Here is a 6,000-nt window from a genome sequence, read left to right on the forward strand (position 1 = left end):
TGGTTCCTCAAGGTTGTGGCCCTGGGCGTGAACCTCTACAGACTTGGCCCGGGTTTCCTGTTTATAACAGAATAAGGTGTCTTTCATCTCAGTTGCAAAACAAGCACAGAACTACTTGGTGTTGAGGTTTAATATGTTCTTAGTCCTGCTTCTCACATGGTACAGCTATCTGCACTGTTGCATTTATGTCTCATCCCCATGTCAATGTAATGATGTGTGTACAGAAAAATTCTTCTAATTTCCTCACCAGAAATAACAGCCAGTGAGTATGCATTAATTCAACATTCTTAGAGTATAAGACCACAATGGCAAGGGCAGCAAAACAGACATTCAGAATCATGGGATTGCCTAAATATTTTCACTGGAATTCTTTTCACTTTACTTTGTAAGACCTTGTGTTAAACCCTTGTGAGCACATGCTATTTTCTCCACGTTCTCTGGTCAAAATACTGTCACACAACCACAAATCAACCTACCAGAGAATCCTATAAGTTGGGTTTGCAGGAAAGTCACAGATTAGGAAGAGATGTGGAATGAACCAGTAAGCTGTTATGTGGCATATACCTGAAGATACAGGGTGGAAGGCTCTGCAGCAAAGTTACTATCTGAGGTAGGGAGAACATGCTGCCTGATAGGGCCTCATTCAGCAGCACACCCACAGCTGCACTGCCGGACTGTGGCCTTCCACTGCTGCTTGATAATTTGGAAACCAGACTAACAGCTAAAGCCAGCACTGCGAGTTTTGTGGGAGATTCAGCCCAGTCCCATAAATTAAAAAAGTTCAGTCCAGGCTAGATGGGAGTGTGAATCCACGTTTGAAGAGTCTAGCTCTGCCAGTGCAGAGACATCTCTCCGTGCCCACGTGAAAGGGACAATCAACAGAGGAACATGTTTTCCTATTTCTTACTTCCTATTTTAGGCTTTTGCCTGAATATACTTCAGTAGATCAATAGCAATCCTCTCTTGGCTTTATATTTGAGAGAGAAACTTGTATTCCTCAGATTATTTTCTTTTTCTACATTTCTCCTCCCCTTGTTAATCATATCTTGCTTCCAAACATCTTTCTTCAAGTCTTTATATGCAGATAGGATGTGCCTGTTTGTATGCCACTAAGATGAAGAAATGAAAAGATTCATAAATGCAAACTAATATATTAAAATGTGCAAGACTATATATTTCGATCATAGCTGAATACTCCCTGGTCTATTCTGCCTGCTTATTCTAGTAAAATGTGCACGCCAACATATAAAAAGTTATTTCAGACTGCAGAATTTCTTTACCCAAGCCAAGCCAAACGAACACAGGAATAGTAGAAGTACACAAGCCAAGGAAAATGAACTTTTTTCCCTCCTTCTGTGACAGTTTTGGAGGCAGCCAATTATACATTAAAAAAAAATCATGAATGAGCAGAGTAATTTTGGAACTATAACTTAAAGTGAAGTATTCCTCTAAATGTTAAATTATTATAATCATGACATCTTAACAGTTTTTTGTGGTTCTGCATTCTTCTACAAGGACTAATTCTAAGTAAACCTATATACTTTATAAAAAGACCATAATCTTTTACTACTAGTAAGACTGCTACTCTTATGAGTGTTACATATAAAGGAGTTTTTACATACAAAAACAGAATGTGGTCATTTGTGGGATCTATAGGTTACATTGGGGGCATATTAAGGGAGTGATGCATGTGCCAAATCTATTAGCATATTTTACAGTGTCTAGATTTCTCTATTTTGTGCTATTTTACACTTTTTCTACTTTGACATAAATGACCTCATTAAAAAGAAATTGTAATAATTATACATAGTTTTTTCAGTGTTTCAAAATAGGAACATTTCTGGCTACAGCTTAGTTCTGTTTTTTGACCTCCATCTGTATGTGTCTCCTTAAAAAAGAAGAAAAAATTAAATCAAATAAATGAAAATTCTGCTCACACAAGGGAGTTAGTTCTCTGCTGAATGACATAACCATTACTACAGTCAGTCTGAGCTATAGTCATCCTGCCCAACCATTCAGTGAAACTAAAAGAGGAAAAGGATATTCTGAGAACTGAAAATTACCTTTCCAATTCGAGCAAATTATTTTTGCTTTCCAAGCCAGTGGAGGAAATCACTCAGCATCATATTGAGTACTTTCTTCCCTACATATTTATGCTGTGCTAGATTTGTAGCAGTTGCTGTCACCATTCAATATCTTACATAAAAAATTACGTTTTTGTTACAAGAGTGAAAGTCTATTTTTGCAATCACAACTTGTGACTTTGGGATCTAGTACATTGCAGTGAACCTTACAGTGATCATTACTCTGTAGCTGGGGCTAGAAATATTGTTTTCAACATCTGGAAAATGAGTGGTTTTTCCTCTGTGGATAGTGAGTTGAGAATGTGCTACTGGGAGCTGAGCATATTTACCAAAAAACTCCAGTCAAAAATTATAACAATACTGAGTATTCATAGAGCTCTGAAAATACTCTAAAAAACAAAGGCATAATATGTAAAAGATATCCAGAAAAAAAACATGTAAATGCAAGAATGTAAAAGTTAAACCAAAACTGTACCACTGCACTCAATTTACATACAGTGATCACACACACAAATAAGGGCTGAATAAGTCAAGCAAGGCTACAGGACCAGGCTCAAACTAAATATGGCTTGAAGCATAATTTGGAAGTCAGGCTATGAAATTTTTCAAGAAAATCTGATTTGCAGTTTCTACAATCAGCAAGAGTCCATATTTCACCTCCATCCTCCTCCCCAATGCTCTTGTGCAGATCATATCCTCCAGCCTTCCCTGAGACGGCACACATGATGTCATCACAGGGCAGCTCCCCACTATACTGATTCAATGATGAGAGTGAATGGACAGGTCAGACTTAAAGGGGTCCTAGAATTACATTTCCTTAGGGCATTACTATGTTATTGACTATCAAGGTATACGTTTCTTAAGTCAGGTATTCCAGTTCTAAGGTAATCAAAAATTCATAGTGAATATACTCTTCGAATACAAACTTTCTGCCCTTCAAAACTGCTTTCTAAGTGACTTGTCCAGATTAATTTCAGAAGTATATTGGCACTGGCATGTATCAGTTTCACCAAGGACCATCATCCTCCTTCAGTTTTTTTATAAGTTTTTGAAAGGGAGACCCAGTTACATGGAGACAACAGCTATTTCGCCTAATTGATTACAAACACTGAGGCAAACTGAGCACTCTTTGTGTGGGAATCTGTTAGTCTCGCTATAGAATATAAATTTAGTCCTTCACAGGTTACTAGTTTGTCCACTGGCAAGCAAGGTAACTTGCTGATTGCAGCTTTATAATCTCTCTAGATACATATGCTGACAAGTTCCAGAAAGCATGTAAAAGCTGCAGCCACTAAAGACCTCAAACATCAATAACAAAACAAACATTAATGCAGTGCACAGAAAAGCAGAATAGGAAATTCACACGTACATGCGTTTTGAGTTTCTAACAGAGAACACATGCTTCTTCTCCCTCTTAGGATATGTCCTTACATCAGTGCCTGCTTTCTGGGAGATTTCTGAACCCACACTGAACTTCATAATTGCAAAGAAGCTGTCACTGCACTTACAGTTGTGAAAAGTGCTTTAACTTTGAGCATTTACTAGGCTTTTTAGATGACTTTTCTGTGCCCCCTGCGCAGTCTGCAGTAATACTTATCGGTATCTGGTAGCTGTCATTAAAACCTTAGATTTTAATAAACCCTACATATTTGGCATTTGTCCTATTGCTGTTTTGATTTTTGAAACTGCAGGTTTCTTGATTTTGTATGTACCTACACAGTGAAAATTGGCAATTTTAAGAACATGCACGTAATTACGTGCCTCAGATACCAGCTTGAAAAAACACAGAGCAGAAGGAGACTTGAGATACCACTACAGATCCAGAAGTCTACAGTTTTCAACACTGAGAAGACATGGAAGCTGTACAAGACAGATCTTAAATTCAGATGGAAACCTAAGGAGACATCTAACTTGACCTGTGTATAATCGATGAATGTACAGATGTTATAATTATGAAATATACCAGAGAGCTTGGCTAAGCAGGTTATTACACAAAAGAAAATAGATAGAATACTTACCTATATCCTGGGCTTGCTGTAGAACTCCAAAGGAGGGATCTCCAGAAGAGATTCTTTCCCACTGGCAGTCAGCTCTTAAAATGGGTCTAGGAGAGGTTGAGCCAGGCTCCACCCCTTCCGGCAGCACTGTATAAATCTACCCTATTCCAGTTTAAAGCCATTACCCTTTGTCCTGTCTCTGCATGTCCTTTTAAAAATTCCTGTAGGCCATCTTTCCTGTAGGCCCCCTTCAGGAGCTGGAAGGCCGATGTAAGGTTCCCCCTATTCCTTTATTCAGCATCTTCATCAATGAGGTGAATGGAGGGATACAGTGCACCCTCAGTAAGTTTGCTGATAATATAAAGTTGAGAGGGGTGGCTGACACACCAGAATGGTGCTACCATTCAGGAAGACCTGGACAGGCTGACGAGTTGGGCAGAGAGGAACCTGATGAGATTCCCCAAGGGAAATTATAGAGTTCTACACCTGGTAAGGAATAACTGTACATACAAATACAGGTTAGGGGGTGACATGGTGGAAAGGAGCTAAGAGGACTTAAGTGTTCTGGTGGACAGCAGGTTGACCACAAGCCAGCAGTATATTTGTGGCCAAGAAGGTCAATAAAAAGAGTGTGGCCAGCAGATAGCAGGAGGTGATTTTCCTGCTCTTTTCTGCTGTGTTGAGGCCCCATCTGGAGTATTGTGTCTACTTTTGGGCTCCCCAGTTCAAGAAAATTGACTACTGGAAAGATTCCAGTGGAAGGTCACAAAGATGATTAAGGACCTGGAGCATCTGCCTGATGAGGAAGGGCTGAGTGACCTGGCACTTCTCAATTTGGAGAAGACTGAGAGGGAATTATATCAACACATACAAATATCTAAAGGACAGATGTCAACTGGATAGAGTTAGGCTCTCTTCAGTGGTTCCCAGTGCTGAAAAGGGGTAATAGGTGAAAACTAGAACACAGAAAGTTGTACTTGAACATTAAAAAAATAATGATAATAAAAATAAAAAAAATCACAGTGAATTCAGATTCAGCAGTGGAACATACTTCCCAGAGCAGTTGTGGAGTCTCCTTCTCTGGGTGTGTTCAAGAACCACATTGACACATTCCTGTGCATCCTACTGTAGGGAACCTGCTTTAGCAGGAGATCATTTCCAGAGGTTTCTTCCATCTCCTATGATTCTGTGATTCTGTGGCTATAAGCAGCACAGGCAGTCAGGTTTCCTGCAGGTTACAAAGGCCAGGCACATCAACATAGATTAGAGTTCCAGTGTCATACTAACCTTTGAAAGACTCTATTCCCCAGGGGCTTCATTATGTACCAACAACACCAAATCACTTTTATGTTTCTATCTTCCTCGGTCATTCACAGAGAAACTGCAGGCTCTCTTTGTATAGGGTCTATCTTATGTGAGAAATTTTCCTTGTTTCTTTTTAAATGTAAGGTAGCTGCAAACTGGCTTTGGTCTTCTATGCAGCATATGGCCTGAGCCCCTTCTCCACTCCACTAAAGCATATTCCAAAGTGTCCTGGGCAGAGTATGCAGTTTTGGTTCCATCAAAGTAATTCCAGCAAAGAGAGCAAAAAAGCAACAAGTCAGTACCAATTGCCTAATCACAGCAATCCTTGAGACTGCTGTAAATGGGATCAAACTATTCAAGCTAGATCCTAATCAACAGTCAGTGCAATCAATGGGGAGCAGACACTGTCATCTACACACTCATTTTTGGGGTTTGTAATATTTAACATTTGATTTATGATGGTGAATTTTGTCCTGGAAAACACTCACTATGTGATACTCTTCATTCCGTCACCCGTTAAAAATCAAAACCTTACCCATGTGAAAGCCTCCTGCTGAGTTCACTATTTTGGATCAGGACTCTGGATCTAAAGTCTGGAAGATAATATTCCATTT

General features: G+C 39.4%; 1 long non-coding RNA gene across 1 annotated transcript in view; it reads right to left on the bottom strand.

The window, feature by feature from the left end:
- LOC122169191 overlaps window positions 1–4,142 on the bottom strand; it is a 66,765-nt gene extending 62,623 nt beyond the window's left edge. The window contains exon 1 of the long non-coding RNA XR_006171512.1: window positions 4,103–4,142. This is a non-coding gene — a long non-coding RNA (uncharacterized LOC122169191). The remainder of the gene's footprint in view (window positions 1–4,102) is intronic.
- Window positions 4,143–6,000: the final 1,858 nt, after the last annotated feature.

The sequence above is a fragment of the Centrocercus urophasianus genome, unplaced genomic scaffold (genome assembly GCF_019232065.1).
Source record: "Centrocercus urophasianus isolate 14NV4802_14NV808 unplaced genomic scaffold, USGS_Curo_1.0 seq_5, whole genome shotgun sequence".
In the NCBI taxonomy this organism is placed as follows: Eukaryota; Metazoa; Chordata; class Aves; order Galliformes; family Phasianidae; genus Centrocercus; species Centrocercus urophasianus.